Source organism: Aedes albopictus, chromosome 2 (assembly GCF_035046485.1).
Source record: "Aedes albopictus strain Foshan chromosome 2, AalbF5, whole genome shotgun sequence".
In the NCBI taxonomy this organism is placed as follows: domain Eukaryota; kingdom Metazoa; phylum Arthropoda; class Insecta; order Diptera; family Culicidae; genus Aedes; species Aedes albopictus.
In genome coordinates, this window is record NC_085137.1 from 173,418,521 (window position 1) to 173,438,657 (window position 20,137).

A 20,137-nucleotide genomic window follows, 5' to 3' on the forward strand; every position below is an offset into this window, starting at 1 on the left:
TAAGAAACCCATGCCAAAATTCTAAGGGAACTCTAAAAATTTGGGTTTTTGAAGGATTTTTGAATATTCTGGGAGCATTTGTTAAGAAATTCGTGAATGGTTACCAGATAGAATTTCGAAGGTTCAGGTTCAGGTAGAATTTCAGAGTATTTATTGGAAGAATTTCTGAGGAAACCAATGAAAAGGGTTCTTGGAGAAATTTATGGGTCATCTAAAGGTTTTCTATAGAAAATTTTAGAGAAAATTTTGAAGTAATTCATGGTAGTTGTTCTAACAGAACTTTCAAAAGGAATCCATGGAAGACTTTCTGAAAAAATAATCCTGAAGAGCTTTGTAAACGTATCCAAGGAAAAATCCGGAAGGAATCCAAGGAAAGTTCGTTTAGTTTTAGTAAACGAAAAAAAAAATCAATTAAATTTCTGGGATAATCCCTAAAAATCTTTGAAAAACCTAAAGGAAACTGCGGAAATGACATTCTTGCAGGAATTCCCTTTAGGGGCTGTTCATAAACCACGTAGACCAAAATTTGGTGATCTCAGACCCTTCCCCCTCCCCCTCGTAGACTTTTGTCCATACAAAAATTTTAAAATTTGTATGGAGCGTAGACTTTGGCCAGATCCACCCCCCCCCCCCCCCCAAAAAGTCTACGTGGTTTATGAATGGCCCCTTATAATTTTAGCAAGAATTCTTCTTGAAATTCCTAGAAAAATCTAGGATTCTTCAGGAAATCCCTTCAAGAATGCTACATAAGTACATGTTTTCATTACTTCCTGAATTTCTTAAAACAATTCTGAAAGAATACTTCGAAAAAATTTTCTAGAATTTTACAAAAAAATCTAGGAATTTTTACACGGGTTTCTTAAGGAATTCTTCTAAACGTTTATTCTTCTTGAAAACATGCAATTAAGGACTGTTCATTTTATAAAGAAGACAACTTTGCAAGGCTATAAAAAGAAAACGCGTAGTTCAAATTAGAGCAGCCTTGGTTGGTTGTTCTGTACATTATATTAGCAGATAATAACTATAATTAAATTGGGTTAAAATTGTTGGACATCATAGAAATGTGGCAAAGTGTTAGGAGAGGTCAATTTTTCGATCCCCAGAAACTAAAGATAAACACAAAATTACTGTAAAACATCAGTGTATCGTTTTTAATTTCATAAAAGTGTATGCCATACTGCAGCAGTGTAAAAGTGTATTTTAATTTCATAAAAGTGTATGCCATTCTGGCAAAATATAGAACTAATCGGAATATTAGTTGTTGAGATATTAAAGCTACAAGTTGGTCTCGATTTTCAGAACAAAATTTATTTGTTAAACAAAAAATATGAGAATATTAAATTTTGAATGTTTTCAATGGATCTAGCCGAAAGTACTAATAATGCAATTTCAAATACAGAAAACCGCTTCTTGATAGCATTGTTGGCTTGGTTACTGTGCTTCATGGCAGTTACCGGAGGTAAAACAGCTTCGTTCTTTGAAGGTTCTTCTAAATAACGATGTAGCCCATTGCAAATACAACATAACAATGATGTCGAAAATAAGACTTTACATGTAGTTATTTTCAAATAAGGTATATAATCACATAGTATCAAGCCTTGCTGAAAATAAATACAGTGGTTTTTCGGTTTTATCACGGTCAACAAAAATTTTACCGTGATATAAACGAAACCGTGAATTTAGCGAAACGAGAAATAAATGTAATTTTTTTATCCAAAATCGTTCAGCTGCAAAATATAGAAGTCGTAGCTTATATGTTTTAACTGTTTCGGTGGACTGGACAATGCAGTATTTGTTTTAAATTGATTTCGGAATGTTTTAAAACAAGTGTGATAAAAACGAAATGAAAATCGTGATATAATCGAACAGAAAACCGTGAATTCTGGCGAGTAGTGATTAAAACGGCTAGTGATAAAACCGAAACGCCACTGTACACTGGAACCTCTTTTTATGCACATAGCTGGACTGCATAAATTAAAAATGTGCATAAATTAAAAAAGGCATAAAAAGAGGGAAATTAATGCATAAATTAAGTTCGGGCTTCAATTAGAGAATCTAGTTCGCGAAAACAGGTCTTGCTCCTGGGCAGTTCAGGTGGGGCTAAGGGGGTTTCCAGAAAGATCCCAGAGAGCCCAAAAAAGGGGTTCCAAGGGGCTTCAGGGGCGTTTTAAGGGGTTGTTTCGGGGGATTTGAGGAGCCTTTTTAGGGTGTTCTGACAAGATTTTTTGGTGTTTTCATGGGATTACGGGGAATTCTAGGGTATTTCAAAAGTATTAGGTTTCAAGAGGCTTTAAGAGGCTTTAGGGGCAATTCAAGGGATCTCAGAAGCCTTTAAAGGGCGTTGCAGGAGGTTTGAGGGGCGTTTTCAGGTTTTTCAGAGTCTGCTCTGAAACGTCCTGAAATGCCTCAAATATCTCCCTTAAACCCCTCGGGGACCCCATGTAACGCACCTGAGAGGCTTCGAAAATCCTGAGAACTCCTCCGTAACGCTTCTGTAACGCCTCTGTATCCCACCGAAGAGACTCTGAAATGTCCTGAAATGCCTCCAAAATCCCCCTTAGACCTCCACGGACTCCATGTAAGGCACCTGAGAGGCTCCAAACCCCATAAAACAGCTCCGTAACGCTTTCGTAACGCCTCTTAATCACGCCGAAAATGGTCTGAAACATTCTTAAATGTCTCCAAAATCCCCCTTAAACCCCCTCGGACCCCATGTAACGCACCTGCGAGGTTCCAAACCCCCCGAAAACTCCTCCGTAACGCTTTCATAACGCCTCTTAATTCCGCAGAAAATGCTCTGAAACGTCCTGAAATGCCTTCAAAATCCCCCTTAAACCTTATCGGACCGCATGTAACGCACCTGAGGAGCTCCGAACTCCACGAAAACGCCTCGTAACGCTTAAGTAACGCCTCTGAATCCCGCCGAAAATGCTCTGAAACGTCTTGAAATGCCTCCAAAATCCCCCTTAAACCCCCTCGGACCCCATGTAACGCATCTGAGAGGCTCCGAACCCCCCGAAAACTCCTCCGTAACGCCTCTTAATTCCGCTGAAAATGGTCTGAAACGTCCTGAAATGCCTTCAAAATCCCCCTTAAACCCCCTTGGACCCCATGTAACGCACCTGAGAGGCTCCGAACCCCACGAAAACTCCTCGTAACGCTTAAGTAACGCCTCTGCATCCCGCCAAAAATGCTCTGAAACGTCTTGAAATGCCTCCAAAATCCCCCTTAAACCCCCTCGAACCCCATGTAACGCATCTGAGAAGCTCCGAACACACCGAAAACTCCTCCGTAACGCCTCTGAATCACGCTGAAAATGGTCTGAAACATCCTGAAATGCCACAAAAAAATCCTCCAAAACCAAAACGACTAAAAACGCCTCCGTAATGCCTCTGAAAGCAGCCTTAAAAGCTCTGAGACTTCCTGAAATGACTCCGAAACCCCCTTAAGACCCACTCGGGCCCCATGTAACGCACAAGAGACCTTCGGAAACACCCAAAAACGAGCCTGTAGCCTTCCTTTGCTCTCCTTTGTAAACACCTCTTGGCCGCCGTTGCAATAGTTCCTATCATTATTAAATATTCTTATGCACAATATTGGTTCTGAGTAGCTTTCCCTCTTTTTATGCAGGGCATAAAAAAGGTGCATAAATTAAGTGTGCATAAAAATAACATGCATAAAAAGAGGTTTTAGTGTAATAATAAGCTTCTCTAGAATCGAAAACTTGCATTTATGGGGCAAAAAAATATGAAATTTTTCACTATGGCCATAATTAAGGATTAAATTTATGATGAAGAATGTACTTTAAAGCATATTTTTCTTCGGTATAATTTAGAATGCGATTCTCTTCTATACTGGACAAATTTTGAACTGAATCCGTAGTGTTATTGCATCACTGGACTTAAATAAGTATGTTTTATCAATTTCATTAATAACAAGGCAACTTACTATATCAAGCTGTATAATGCTTGGTGCATTATTATTGACCAACTATTACGTTCTACCTTTAGTAGAATAAAGGGTGATACGGTCAAAATTTGGTCACACAATTTGTTTCATAACTTGAGACTGCGTACACCAAAACAGCTGATTTTTGGACCAGTATTGGTACATTATATGTAGCTTATACCATAAAATTTTCATCAAAATCGGTTTAGTATTTGCGGAGATATTGTGAATTCTAAAAACTGCAATTTTAAAATTTTATAGAAAGTGGATTAAAAAATAAGAACACATTTTTACTCTTTTATTTATAGAGCCAGAAATACTGAACCAATTTCAATGAAAATTTTTCTGTGTGTAAAGTATACATACCAAAATGTTATGTAAAAATTTGATTCGGGTGAATCAACCGTTACAAAGTTATATTTGTTTAGGTGGTCAAATTTTGTCAAATTTTGTCGAGTCAAGTCAAATTTTGGTCACACAATTTGTTTCATAACTTAAGATTGCGTACACCAAAACAGCTGATTTTTGGATCAGTAATGGTACATTATATGTAGCTTGTACCATAAAATTATCATCAAAATCGGTCTAGTATTTGCGGAGATATTGTTGAACCCTGAGATCCACAATTTTAAAATTTTGTGCAAAGAGGATTCATACATTTTTACTGTTTTATTTATAGAGCCAGAGATACTTAACCGATTTCAATAAAAAAATTTCTGTATGTGTAGTATGCATATCAAAATGTTGTGTAAAAATTTCATTCAATTTAATCCAGCCGTTACAAAGTTATATTTGCTTAAGTGGCACCCGGTCAGTTTTTTTCATATTCAAACTGCTACAACTTTGAAAGTATTCATACAAAATGGCTCAAAATTTTACTAAGAATGTATTTTCATAATAGTACTATACTGTAAAATTTTGATAAAAATCGGAGCAGTATTGGTAGTTCTATAATCAAAATTGTGCTTTATTGACCTTAAATTTCCGAAAATTTACTATGGAGCGCCTTTGTACAAAATTTAAAAAAGGTAGGTCGATGGTTTTGTCTATATATCAACCAATACTCAATCGATTTTGATGAAAATTTGATGGTATAAGCTACATATAATGTAGCATTACTGGTCCAAAATTCAGCTATTTTGGTGTACGCAGTCTAAAGTTATGAAAAAAATTGTGTGACCAAATTTTGACCGTATCACCCTTTAGTATTAGATCCCAACACATTGACAAGTTCATAAAAATTTAAAAGTTATGTATGTGGAAAGTTATGTAGAATTTTGAGAAATTGGTTTTTACGAAAACCGCTCCAGTTCCATCACTAAGGTCAATTTGTATAATGTTATATTTTTCCTACACTGTAGAATAGCTATGAAAGTTTATGCAAAAAACTGGTAATGATTTTATTGAAAAATAAAAAACATATCACACAAATAAGGTGTCCTCTTTATAAAATGAACAGTCCTTACTAGAGATTTTTTTTTGCAAATTTTTGAAGATTCTTTCAGAAATTTCACAGGGTTTTTTTTGAGAATTTTTTATTTTTTTTCCTGGATATTTTCAAAAATTATTGCTTGAACTTCGCCATAAGTTTCTTCAGGTATTACTCCGCTTATTCAGATATTTTCTAAGACATTAATTTAGAAGTTTCTCTAGAAGATTCTCAAGGGATACTTCCAGAAGTTAACCCTGTAATACCCAATCCCGCCTTTAGCCGGGGTATAGTTTGAGCATTTTTGTAATTTTTGTTTCGTGGAAAATCAATTTTTTTATATTTTTGGCTGATATTTAGGACTGTTCTGTATATTTCAAAATGGTTTTGGTGTATTTGAAAGCGTATTTACATTTTTTTAAATCATTAAAAAATTGATGTTTTAATCACCTTTTAGAAGTCATTGTTTATTTTGTATTGATTCGCTACAATTAACAGATTTTAATTTTTTCTCAAATCATTCTATCCTTGTTTAATAGTTTAAGGGAATCCACTCTAAAATTATTTTCCTTAAAATAACACGGAAAATATAATTTTCTGTGAAAAAAAATTAAAATAATAATATTTCAACAATAAAAAATCCGTTCCCCAAATTGACTTCCAGGCAGAATATAAAAATGTGGGGATGTTCAAAAATAAAAATTAGAAAAATCAAAAACTGAAATTCACGAAATCGAGAATTAAAAAGAATCATCTTCCAAAACATGTTTAAATCGATTTTAGAGGACGAAAAATGATATTTAGATCAAAATAAAAAAATTGGGTCTATTCTCTCAACAATTTCTGGTAAACTAACTCCAGAATCTATTCCTTAGCAATTTTAAAGTTATTTTTGTTCTGGAAGGTTCCCTAGGTCATCCAGGTTTTCTTTAAGGATTTCTTCAAAAATTCATTTGTAAATTCTTCAGTTGTTTTGTACAAAATTCCTTCAGAATTTTATTTTTGTTTTTGCGTAATGTTGACATTGAAATTTTAGCGCATAAATGCCAATTTAATTTCATTACGTTAAACATTTAAAAATTTCTTGTATGGAATGTTGAATGCGAGCTTCATATTGAGAGCGAGCTGTTAATTTATAAATTGATGCAAAAAATATATGCACTACGACGGGGTACTTCTGATACAGGTTGTATCAGAAATTAGTTTGAGAATTCCTACAGTTCCAGAAGTTCTTCCAAAATTATTGGAGATATTCCTTCGTGAATTTCTTCAGTACCTTTATCGGCGATTTCTGTTGATTTTTTTTCTGTTATTATTTTTACTGGTAACACTGAAGTAATAGGGGCCCATATAGCCGAGGCGGTAAACGCACGGGTATTCAGCATGACCATGCTGAGGGTGACGGGTTCGATTCCCGGTCGGTCCAGGATCTTTTCGTAAAGGAAATTTCCTTGACTTCCTTGGGCATAGAGTATCTTCGTGCCTGCCACATGATATACACATGCAAAATGGTCATTGGCAGAGGAAGCTCTCAGTTAAAAACTGTGGAAGTGCTCATTGAACACTAAGCTGAGAAGCAGGCTTTGTCCCAGTGAGGACGTTACGCCAAGAAGAGGAGGACTGAAGTAATTTCTAAAAGAATTCTCGTAGAAACCCTATGAGAAATACTTGGAAGAATTTCTGAAGAAATTCTTGGTGGATTTTTAAATAAACTGTTGAAACAATCTCTGTAAAACTCCATTGACAAACTTTTGTAGATGATGGCGTGGTATTTCTGAAGAAACTCCTCAAATTTTTGAAGAAGCTTCTATAGACAAAAATATCCCCTTATAGGAATTTCAGAAGGAATACCAACATAAATATTTGAGAAATCCCTACAAAAATTTCTGAACATACCTCCAATAGAAGTACATACTCTTATACAAATTTTAGAAAGTACTTTTCAGTGAATATCTGGAAGAATTTCTGTAGAAAACCCAAGACAATTCTTGAAGAAATCTCAAGATGATTTTTTGAATAAACCCCCTGAAATATCAGGAGAAACTTCTCAGGAAATTCTTAAGAGTTTCTTATAAGAAAAGTTTGTTGAAGAATTTTCAGGAACATTCCTGGAGAAATCTTTGAATAAAATATTTAAAAAATTTTCTTGGAAATATTGCTGGATGAATTAACAAATTGGAGTAGGAATACCTGGAGAAAGGCCTAGATAAGAGTATGTAAAAATACCTTAGGGTGTTTTAGGGTTATTTCAGAGGGTTTGGGGTGTCTTCATGAAGGGCTTCTAAAGAAGCCTCATGAAATCCTTTGAAACTTCTTAAAATCTCTCTGTATTCTTTCGGAATATGGATACTGACATGTTCTCAACTTCCCTGGAAATTTATCCAAAATTATTCGTTCAAGGCGCGTTTTACTCCATCTACGCGGCATCCCAGCACTGGCATTTGGTTGACTGATTGGTGGTGGCAGCAAACCGGCGCGGCGGCATGGTGGTTAGTTGGTGGTAAAAATGGAGAAAATATAAACATTCTAGCATTCAACGTCGTCATCTTTTCAGAGGGGCGGCGAGGAGTTTCGAGTGGGCGGCCGTCATGCCATGCCAAGGAGTGTCTCTTCGGTGCGTACGAGCGTTTTATGATGGGTGGATGGAAAATTAAAATTTAGTGAGCTCTTTTGATGGTTCCGTGCACGATCAACCGAACGACTGCTGGCTGTTTTGTGAGTTATTGGGAACGATTAATTTGGCGAAAGTGAATGGTTTCATTCGGGAAGCCAAGTGTGCGAGGAAAGCTCCTTGATTGCAGCAATTCATCACGAATTAGCTCGTGCCGTACCACCGGTAGATGATAGACATTTTCTGAATTTTGTTTCACTTTTGATGCCGGTAACATAAGTTTCAGCTGCGTACGATAATGGTTTTGTTCGTTGATGGATGTCTTTTTGCGAACTGTTTTTCAGTCATGGGTTTTATAGGGGTTTCAGTTGATTTGAATTTGATTGGAGAACATTGATACACAACAAACGTGACGGCAATGCTCATTTCGCATTAAATAAGTCTGTTTAAATAGTATTCGATAAAAAAATAGATTGATTTTTTATTTTTAACATTCTACTGATTTTCGAAAGTGAGTTTATCTACAGAGAAATTATCCGAGGACCAATTGGAATCAAGTTGACGTGATTTAGTTTTCAGTGCCATATAGCAATTATAGCATCTCTTGAAGCGAAGTAGCTCTTAATGTTTAAAACTTTATGATTCAACTTGAACCTGTTGCGAACTCATCGTCTCCATTTACTATAACATCATTAGTTGGTTTTCTGTTTTCCCACACGACGTGACTACAACCACTTCCAAAAGCAGATGAAAACGGCGAAGGAAAATCCATTCAACTATCTCACACAAAAAGATACACCACTAACGATTTCTATTAGCACAGGTTTCCGTCGGATGGAGGAAAGCATCTCGTTCTTCGCATCACACTTCGCAGTTGGAAAATGATTTATTGACTTGAACCACACGAGGTTCGAGATTGGATTCAACAATCGTCAGCGTGCGCCGTGTACATCGTGGGACCAAAATTCGACATCAGCTCAGCTGTTGTATGTCCGTATTGTGGCAGAAGAGTAGCAGCACAATTTGGCGTGCTTCCGAATCAATCAAAAACTTTTTGGAAAATTGAATTGTTTGACGTGGGCAAACAATCAGCGACTTTGGCAGCAAAGCGTAGTGGATAATTCTTGGTGAATTGGTGAAGGAACAAACAAGCGATAGCTCGAGGAAAGTGCACCGAAAGAAGGTAAATGTTGCTGGGTTTGATATTAAATTTTATGCAGTTGCTGTCGTCGTGGTTGAGTAACGAACAGAGATGCCAGATATTTTTTTTTTAAATCTGTATCGCTATTCCCAAAAATATGTATCCCATACAAAACTTGGTTGAAAAATCTGTATCCCATACAAAAATAAAATAGTTCCTCTAGCCCAAAAACCAGCATTTCATATAAAACGAAATCTGTACGGATGCTCAAAAATCTGTATAATACAGATAAATCTGTATATATGGCATCCCTGGAAGCGAGTGATAAACAACGTATGTGATGCATGTTAAAAACTGTTTTCTGACTATTGTACATTGTCATACATAATGACTTGAACTAGCACGATAAAGTCTGCTGACTCCACAATATGTAATGTAGGGTTACTTACCTTACCGATCAGGCTAAGGCCATGGTGGCCTCTGCTTTACACAGTAGCCGGCTCCATTCCACTCGGTCCACGGCTGTTTGTCTCCAGTTCCGCACTCTGCGTAGGGTCCGCAGATCGTCCTCCACTTGGTCGACCCATCTAGCTCGCTACGCACTACGTCTTGTACTGGTCGGATGACTCTCGAGAACCATTTTAGTCGGGTTGCTATCCGACATCCTGATGACGTGACCCGTCCACCGTAGCATCCCGATTTTCGCGGTGTGGACGATGGTTGGTTCTCTCAGCAGCTGATGCCGCTCGTGGTTCTGCACTCCGCCGTAGATGGTACGCAACACCTTCGGTTCGAAAACTCCAAGGGCGCGTTGGTCCTCTGCACGTAGGGTCCATGTTTCGTGCTCATAGAGGACGACCGGTTTAATCAGCGTTTTGTAGATTCCTCCCTGGAGCCCTTTGCCATCATGTACTTTGTCTTCGACACATTAATGACGAATCCGATTCGCCTGGCTTCACTCAAATTTACGAGCAATAATATCAATATCATCAGCGAAACCAAGCAGCTGAACGGACTTCGTAAAAATCGTTCCACTCGTGTTTATCCCCGCTCTCCTAATAACACCTTCTAAAGCAATGTTGAATAGCAGGCACGAAAGACCATCACCTTGCCGTAACCCTTTGCAAGATTCGAAGAGACTCGAGAGTGTCCCTGATACTCGAACTACGCACATCACTCGATCCATCGTCGCCATGATCAATCGTATCAGTTTATCCAGGAATCCGTCTTCGTGCATAATCTGCCATAGCTGTTCTCGATCGATTGTATCATACGCCGATTTGAAATCGATGAACAAGTGATGTGTGGGCACGTTGTATTCGCGGCATTTCTGCAACACCTGGCGGATGCTTGCAACGTCGCCATTGAGGTGCTCATCGTAATTCTGCCGCCACCTCTCGACCACCTTATGCTCGCTCGTGAGAATATTCCCGTGATTATCTCGGCACATGTCGGCTTGTGGCACAATACCTCTGCGCGAGCGGTTCAGTTTCTCGTAGAACTTTCGTATGTCCTTAGCGCGGTACAGCTTCCTGCTGGCGCTTTTTCATCCGGAACACTGAGTTCCATACCTCTCTGTAATGTGCCTTATTCGCTCTCGTACGGTGTTGCAGCATTCTCGACCATGCTGCATTCTTCTCGTTTTTCAACTGTTCACATTCGCCGTCGTACCAGTCGTTTCTGTGATTCGGAGTCGCGAAGGCTAGTGCTGTAGCCGAGGTACTACCTATGGCGGATCGGATGTCTCTCCAGCAATCTTCAAGTGTAGCTGCGCTAAGCTACTCTTCCGTTGGTAGGGCCACTCTTGAGCCACTTCTACGTTACTCAGCTGCTAGATGTTGAGTCGCGGCGTTCGACTTCGGCGCGTGGTGATAACTGTCGATAGTTTTGAGCGCATGCATACAGCGACTAAGTCACGATCACGATTCGCACTGCGATATGTGCGGACATTGGTTATATCCGAGAAGAATTTACCATCGATTAGAATGTGGTCGATTTGATTTGGTGGTCGGGTCGGGTGATCTCCAGGTGGCTTTGTGGATATCTTTGCGAGGGAAGAAGGTGCTTCGGACTACCACACCACGGGAGGCTGCAAAGTTTACTCATCGCTGGCCGTTATCATTCGATACGGCGTGCAGGCTGTTTCGCCCGATTATCGGTCTGTACATTTCCTCCCTTCCTACCTGCGCGTTCATGTCGCCGACAACGATTTTCACGTCACGCGGCGGTCAACCATCGTATGTGTGCTCTAACTGCGCGAAGAACGCTTCTTTCTCGTCATCAGGTCTCCCTTCGTGTGGGCAGTGAACGTTGATGATGCTGTAGTTGAAGAAACGATCTTAACTCTTAACATGCACATCCTTGCGTTGATCGGCTGCCACTCGATCACACGTTGTCGCATCTTGCCCAACACTATAAATCCTGTTCCCAGTTCATTGGTGGTGCCACAGCTTTGGTAGAAGGTAGCCGCTCGATGCCCGCTTTTCCACACTTTCTGTCCAGTCCAACAAAGTTCCTGCAACGCCACGATGTCGAAGTTGCGGGGATGTAGTTCGTCGTAAATTATCCTGTCACATCCTGCGAAACCTAGTGACTTGCATTTCCATGTTCCAAGATTCCAATCGTAGTCCTTTCCTTATTTCGTCGCGTGGGTCTTTGCCGATTGTATCGAGTCGTATTTTCTCCTATGTTATTCGCAATGGAGATTTTTTCGGGTGGCTTATTGGGCCTACGCCAACACTCCTGTCTCGCCGGAGGGCCATCGTGCCAGTTCTGTTTAACGTCCCAACCAACACTGGGACGACCACGCTGATGGGGCTGCCACCTTTGATCTAGCTGGGCGTGGTGCAGCGTTTCTTACTCAGCCGCTGGATGCCAGAACAGATGCTGTTTGAGCCGCACCTCTTTGGTGAACAGGTCGTACCTCCTCAATCTAGCTGAAGTAAGAAGGACAAGGCTGCAGTTCCAGCTAAGCACACAACTCTTAGCTGGCGGTCTTTGTCGTCGCTTGACCCGTTGAAGCATGAGGTAGGAACTTGTGAGGACCAGATCTACCCAAGTAACATAATTTGTTATAATATTGCACTGTTCCCACCAAATCGAACTGCACAGTATGAAAGTGTGACGGTTGAAAAGTGTGACGATAAGTGCAACCATGCTGTCTGACAGCATATTGACGTCGAGAAATGTCACAGATTAGCACGTGGTGTGTGTTTCGTCGGATTCTTTCTCGGTTTTGTTTTGATTCTCATCCATCTGACAGCTTTCCGATTCAAATTTCTCTCTGTTTTTCTCGCGAAAGTTGTTGCAGTGTGGCCTGTTCTGCAGGTTTTTGTGGAAAAAGTTTGTGAAATGTTGAATTTATGAAAATGATGTCGGCAGCCGTGCCCGAGCACAGAAATAGTGTGATAGCTGAAGTGCACCAAAAATTCATATTTGAAAGCAACCAGCAATACTGTTTATAATACATGTTTCATACAAACGTTCATGTTTTGTTTCAAATATGGGAAACGTATTTTTATACACTTATATAACCGAAAAAGCGCAAAAAATGGTGGCTTATAAAACATTTTTGATGTTACTGAAGATGTTTTTCCATTTATTCTTATAACATAAAGGTCCCATTAGACATGACAAATATTTGGCCAAACAAGCCCAACAATTGACCAACACAATGTGAATCATAGCAACCTTGGATGAATGTCGGGCTTCAATGGCAAATATTTGTCATAATGACAAACAGTCTAATGGCACCTTAATAGATGCCATATTTATTTGCTGTGCGTGTTTAATAAATATTAATTACGTGCCAGCAATAAGTAAGTTGTTATGATGTTCCTGAGAACATATTCGATACATAATTTTAAGGTGCCATTAGACTGTTTGTCATTATGACAAATATTTGCCATTGAAGCCCGACATTCATCCAAGGTTGCTATGATTCACATTGTGTTGGTCAATTGTTGGGCTTGTTTGGCCAAATATTTGTCATGTCTAATGGGACCTTTATAAATGCAGTATTTAGTGATGGCTCAAAATAATTTGCAGGCCTTACATTTCGTTTGTAACTTACCATCGCGATGTTTGGGCACTATGACTTTTTTTTCTCTGTTCGGAACATAAACCACTGCGACCAATATTTGATCTATTGTGGTATATCCCGTGTCATTTGTATAGTGCATGTCGTATTACTTTATCACCATTGAGAAGTTATAAAGTATTCGGTTTTATTACAGTAGTCAATTTCAACTTGATCGCAAGGGAGGATTCTGATTGGTAGGTTCCGCTCTGAACACGCTCCTTTTTCAGTCAAAATCGGATCCCCTAACGATAAAGTCAAGAAATGATACCGATATTGACCATGCATCGGAACCCTAGTCCTTACTGTTTCAAACTAGTGAACACCGAATAAAAGATTTGGAATACTAATCCATTTGTCCCTGTTTCAAGATCTATCTCGGCCACACCTAAAACCGAGACCTATCACTTTCAACAAGGTGTAACATGTAATAAGGACCAAAGTGTTTTCCTTTGATTACTAAGAAATGCTGTTCTACTAGATGGAAGTAGTTAGGACTAGGGTTCGGTTTGGTAGATCTTTCACCGCAACGCAACCCAAAAAGGCGATCTACCCACGCTACGGGCTCCGTTAAAGATCGAGCATATTTTAAACCCCCTCAACCATCCATCCCTCAGCACGGGTTGCCTGACACCTTGGATTGGGGTTACCTGTTTGGTGGACTTTTACCACCGGAACAGGTGATCCGTAGTGCTATTCTAAGCCGGCAGCTACACGGGCAGGCACTATGACTTAATTTCATGTGCCGTTCAAAATTTATGGTGAAATAAGCACTTTTTCTCGTCATAAATTCTTTCGCTTTCCATCGGATTTGAAGTTAGAAGAGAAGTTTTTTGACATCTCTGTGGTTTGTAAGAAATTTTCAAACAAATTTTCAGACATGCAACATGGTGGCTCCTTGACAATGTACCGTCAGAATGTTTCGAGATGATATTTTCAATTGAGGGGGTTAGAAGCAAAGGGGTGTTGGTGACAAAAACCCACTTTCGAGTAAATGAGGTTTAAAGTTTTTGACCAATTTTTCTTCCCATACAAAATGTATGGAGTTTCAAAATCAACCCCATTTTCTCTGATTTATTGTAGTTTTTCCAATCATCGTAGAAACAATCTTAAACAAGTTCCTGAAAGCTTGAAATCTGAAGAATTTTATGATACGCTCAGCTCAAAATCGACAAACTGGTAACTTACACCCCTTTGATTCTGGGTCCCTCAATTCCCGAGCAGAGGAGAATATCAGATTAATAACTACGAAATAACATAACCTGTTTTGATGTCTTGGTTTGTTATCATTATCTTATCAAGACATTACTTCTCCATAACATCTTTTGTTGGTCAATTTTATTTTGTTATGATCACAGTATTGGTATACATTCAATAAATAACATTTAAATAATATGTTTTGTTGTAAAACAAATTTAGTTATTATTGAAATATAGAGTGTGCATAAATATACAATCATCAATACCACAACGATAACAAGTTTTAAAATCAAAAGTACATCATTCGATTTACGTTGTTTTCAGCATTCCGTGATGGGGAGCTTACGCATGATCTCTCATCTGTTTACCTTCCTCTTCACTCTGGCCTTACATCCTAACTGGTAGCATACCAGCTTCTCAGCTTCATGTTTTAGTGTAATAGATAGCAGAGTCGACATTGATCAGCGAAGATGAGCGACATGTATTCAAAAAAACATGATTCCACCAACGTCAACGAGCCATTTTACAAGATGTTTTCGATCAGTGGTAAAATTCCAGGAGGAAATTATTGAAAGGTTTCTTAGAAAATACCATAATCTTCTGACGAGTCTTCTGGGGAAATTAAAAAAAATGGGTCAATTTTGGGGAGAGGGGGGGGGGCACTCTATCTCCCTCGTGTCATTTACCAACATAAGGTACATTATTATATTTCAGGTATGCTAAAGAAATTTTGTTTAATTAATGATGTATAATGAATACATGATTATCATTATTGTAATCATAACCAATTTGATTTTTAAATTATCTATATAAAAAAAAATGGGATGGTGTTTGTATGTCACGAATAGGCTCGGGAACGGGCCAACAGATCGACATGATTCTTTCACTGTTGCATTCCGCCAGGCCTCCGACGTGTTCATACGAAAAAATAATTAGTAAAAGTGACCGGGAAGGCAAGAAAAACGGGAAAAGCTGAAATTCCATTTTGAGGGGCATTTCTTCATGAAATCGGATGTCAAAAAACAGAGTAGGCAGGCAGGACGACGTTTGCTGGGACTGCTAGTTATCAATAACTAATCTATCAATAAAGTTCAAAATTTCTTATTGAAATATTTTTTATATTCATTATTATTAAGTTGTTATTGAAACCAACAAAACATGTTATCAAATTAGTCTTCCAGGAACATTTTTTTGTTATGATTTTTGTTATTTTGCCGCTTATGACAGAAAAGTTTATAACACAATATATTATGTTAATAACATGCAAATAACTGATTCCATTGCTCAGTTATTTTGCCAAAATAACGCATTTTATTATGGAGTTGTTATTTCCTTCTGCTCGGGTTATGATGTATTAATGATGTTCTTTTAGACTATAGGATTTGTCTTCGTTAACAGTAAGGAAATTTTATTATTCATTACATATTTAAACTGTTCCAGATGGATAATTATTGGCAGAAACATCAGTAGATGAAAAAACGGCTATATATAAAAATGGTAGTGTGAAACTTTTTAGCATGCACTGTAATTGGTCTGGCCTGATATACGGAATAACTCAAAGTTCTAGAAATACGTTCAAATTACGACTGTTATACATCTCAATAATGTTTGTCGAATACCACTAGAATCGAATGAAATACATTGAAAAAAACATCATAGCAACGTATTTTGAACATCCCAATAGCATGCGACGATATCATTTTTGGTTTTGGATTACCTGTTTTGAACATAGGTATAACAATAACAAAGTTGGAGTGCGTTTCCTATAACGAATACCATAACGAATACCAATTAATTGTTTTCGTATGTTTCACGGCATCAAACATAGTGTAAAAACTGTGCTGGTAAGTGAGATTTAGCCGCCACGTAAGTACCCGCAGTGATTTTTAGGTGACGGGAGGCCTGCCATGCAAATAAAGTTGAATGGTGGCGCCCATCTTTCGAGCCATGGTGACTGTGGTCTGCTTGGTGGTCTGCGCCAAATTTTTAGAGACTTTTTGTTACCCCGTTTAGCATACTTGTAGCGGGATCAAACCGCAAAGCATAAAATAAAAGTTGCTATCGAATTTGGATTGCCTTGTATTTTTAAGTAAAAGAGATGTTCCTTAAATAATGATCAAGTCAGTGAGAACAGATAGCAAACTGATAACGTAGTAAATTAACGTATTTAGTACCGTGATTTCGGGTGAAATTGATCAGTGGGGTGAAATTGATCGACGTGAGGGCCATTTTTATTTGTTGAAAATAACGCTTTAAACTTAAAACAATTTGTAAAAAATGTCCATCATCTGGCTCAAGAGCTATTGAATGATGAGTTGCCATGTTTTACAGCCAATTAGACACATATTTCTGTATAAAATTCAATATTTTCCGAAACTGCATGTTAGGCGAACTTCAAAGACACTTTCAAACTTTTGTTACCGTAGCTGTATCGCACTTTAAATGAATATTTGAATTTATGTTTCCAGCTGCCAAGTATTCGCTAAACCCGATTTCGTCATCAAAAGTTCTATAAATATTGAAATTTATGCATAAAATTGTACTTTTCTGGAAGTTATAACATAATTAGTATGACAATTGCATACTTTTAGGCGTTTTCTTATGATTTATTAAACTTCAAACTTAAATAATTAAAAATTTAGTAATCTTGTAAAAGTTTTGCAAAGTTTTTCGCATTCCGGGTTGGTTGATTAAGGTGGAAAAAATATTTTCAGCACTTACAACAAAATTTCACTGACTGATCAATTTCACCCCGAAAGTTAAATGTTTGATTTTTTATTTTAATTGATATTTTTTGTAATAACATGATTTGCAGTAGAATTTTCAACCTCTTTGACTGATGAAAACCATGGTCGTACTTGTTTTAAGGCATTGAATTTAACCATATCGATAAGTATTCAAAAATTATTCGCCAAAAACTGCGAAAAGTGATCAATTTCACCCGAAATCACGGTACGTAAAAACAACGTTTTAATAACATGTTTGAGCTCAAAGGTTATAACTATGTGTTACTGATGTTATACATATCAACCTCAATTGAAGGAAGACAATGACACAAATATCTTGTGTAACCAACGTTAAATTTACGTTATTTTACTTTGTAGTGAGGATGATAACATTTTTCAGTAACTTGTTATTGCCAAACACTGTTAAAACATGATTTCAACATAATATGTGTACCAATACGATTATAGTACTATAGCACAACGTCTTTTTTTAAGTCTATTCTCAAAGATGTTTTCTGTGTTACTTGGGTATGTTGGACGCTCTCCTTATCGACTCTCCGTTTTGCAACTCAAGACATTCATCGGGGAATTTCTCTTGACATGTCTAGCGGTTTCTCCGGTTTTTTTTAGGACTCCTTCAAAAATTTTTCAAGGGATTCCTAAAGGAATGTCGCCACAGATCTTTTTAGGTATTTATCCAAGTTCTTCAGAGATTTCTTCGGATATTCCGTCAAGAATTTCGTTAGAGATTCCTCCAATATTTCCATCTGCATATTTTTGAAGTATTCCTGCAGGATAATTTTTCCAGAATTTTTTTCAGAAATTCTACCAGAGATTATTCTCATATATAGAGACACGAATGCCACTACCAAACGTGGTAAAGTGTCTTTAATAAATAATAATAATAATAATAATAATAATAATAATAATAATAATAATAATAACAATTCTCATATTGATCCAGGAATTCCCTAAAAGTTTTATTTAGACAATTATAAAGGGATTACTTCAATAATTCGTTCAGAGTTTACTGCAGACATGTATACATTCAGAATTTCCCTTAGAAATTCTTCCACGAATTCGTTTACAAATCATTTTCCTCATAAATTCCTAGAGGGATTGCTTCGGCATTTCTACTAGAGTTTTTTCGAGTAATTCTTCCATGGATTCCCTCAAGAAATCTTTCTGGGACACTTTCAGAAACGGCTGCAGGTATTATTTCAAGTATTTATTCAATAATTCCCCTGTGAACTTTTCTTGGGAGCTACTTCGGCACTGCAGTCTTGGGGAATTAAAACGATAGTTTTAGATTTTTCCCAACGTTTCGACTCGTATTAGAGTCTTCTTCAGGGGATACTGTAATTATGGCAATCATTATTGTGTGGGTTACATGTTTCGTTTTAATTCCCCAAGACTGCAGTGCCGAAGTAGCTCTATACATCGCAACAGTCGAACTCTCCTTATCCTTTTCTCCTCCAGGCATTCCTACAGGGATTTCATCAAGAATTGTTCCATGGATTCCCTCCAGTATTCCTTAAGGGATTTCCTTAAGAATTACCTGTGGATTTTTTTTTTGAGAGCAACTCCAGGGATTATTTCAAGAATCCTTCCACGAACATTTCTTGGGATTTATTCAGGAATCTCTTCGGGAATTTCATCAGGCATCCCACTAGAGATTTCCCCAACAATTCCTCTTGGCAATCCTCAAGAGATTTCTTCACAAGTTCATCGAGAAATTCCTTTGGGGATTTCTCGTAGAATTCCTCAAGAGATTTCTTGTGAAATTCCTTCAGTGATTCTTGCAGGGATTTCTTCAGAAATACATCCCTAGGTTTCTCCAGGAATTTATGCAGGGGTTCTTTAAAAAATCCAAGGATTTTTCCATAAATTGATCAATCATTCTTTCAGGAAATCTTTAAGAGATTCGTTCAGGTATTTCTCTACAAGTTCCTGCAGGAATTCCTCCAGAAACTCCAGAACTATTAAGGGATTCATCCAGGAATTCCTTTGGGGTTCCTCCAAATATTTCACCAGCAAGTGAAATTCCTCTACGGATTCATCCAAGGAATCCTCCAGGAATTTACCAATGAATTCTTCCAGGATGTTCTCCAGAAATTTCTTCAGGAATTCTGCTAATAATTCCGCCAGAAATTCCTCTAGGACTTCTCCCCAAAATACCTCCAGGGCTTACCCCAGAAATTCCTCCAGGAATCCCTCTAGAAATTCATCCAGTAGTTCCTCCAGGAATTACTCCAGGAATTCCTAAAGAAGTTTCTCCAGGGATTACTCCAGGGTTTCTTATAGGATTTACTCCAGAAATTTCTTCAGAAATGTCTACTTCCAAAATTCCTTCTGGACTAAATCCTGGAACTCCGTCGGAAATTCCTCCAGGGTTTTCTCCAGTAATTCCTACAGGAGTTTCTCTTCAAATTCACCAGGAATTTCTTTAGCAATTCCTCTAGGAAGGTCCATGGCCTGATGCTGTCCAAAGTTATGAAATGTGTAAAGTTATGAAAGTTATGAAATGTGTACCTTTCCCATACGTTGTGTCGTAAACCGGGATCAAATTGTTTCAATTGCTTAAGCCCGTCTAATAGGGTCTTGTACCATTTGGGCAGGTGTACCTATTGTGGGCACTTGCCGCTATAACTAAGTCAATTTCAAACCGATTGATTTGATTTTTTTGTACAGAGTTAGATACTTTACGTGCCCAACTCTATACAAAATTTCAAATCAATCGGTTTGAAATTGACTTAGTTATAGCGGCAAGTGCCTAAAATAGGTACACCTGCCCAAATGGTACAATACCCTATTACGAAAACCATCGGAATCTCATTCGCAATCAGTTCAATTGATTTCCATTATTCCGTTTAGCGTTTGACGTATCTGTCTGAAGAGTTTCGTTTTTGATCATAGATTTGGCACTGATTTTCCACTGTTAAAGAGCGTTCGACATCTTTACTTAAGTTCTCCGGAATTAATACTAGAGATAGGTTTTTAATCGT

The 20,137-nt window shown here is 37.9% G+C and overlaps 1 long non-coding RNA gene across 1 annotated transcript in view; it reads left to right on the top strand.

The window, feature by feature from the left end:
• LOC109398604 (uncharacterized) overlaps positions 1–20,137 on the top strand; it is a 41,160-nt gene that overhangs the window by 19,976 nt on the left and 1,047 nt on the right. The window contains exon 2 of the long non-coding RNA XR_003893853.2: positions 8,812–9,171. This is a non-coding gene — a long non-coding RNA (uncharacterized LOC109398604). The remainder of the gene's footprint in view (positions 1–8,811; positions 9,172–20,137) is intronic.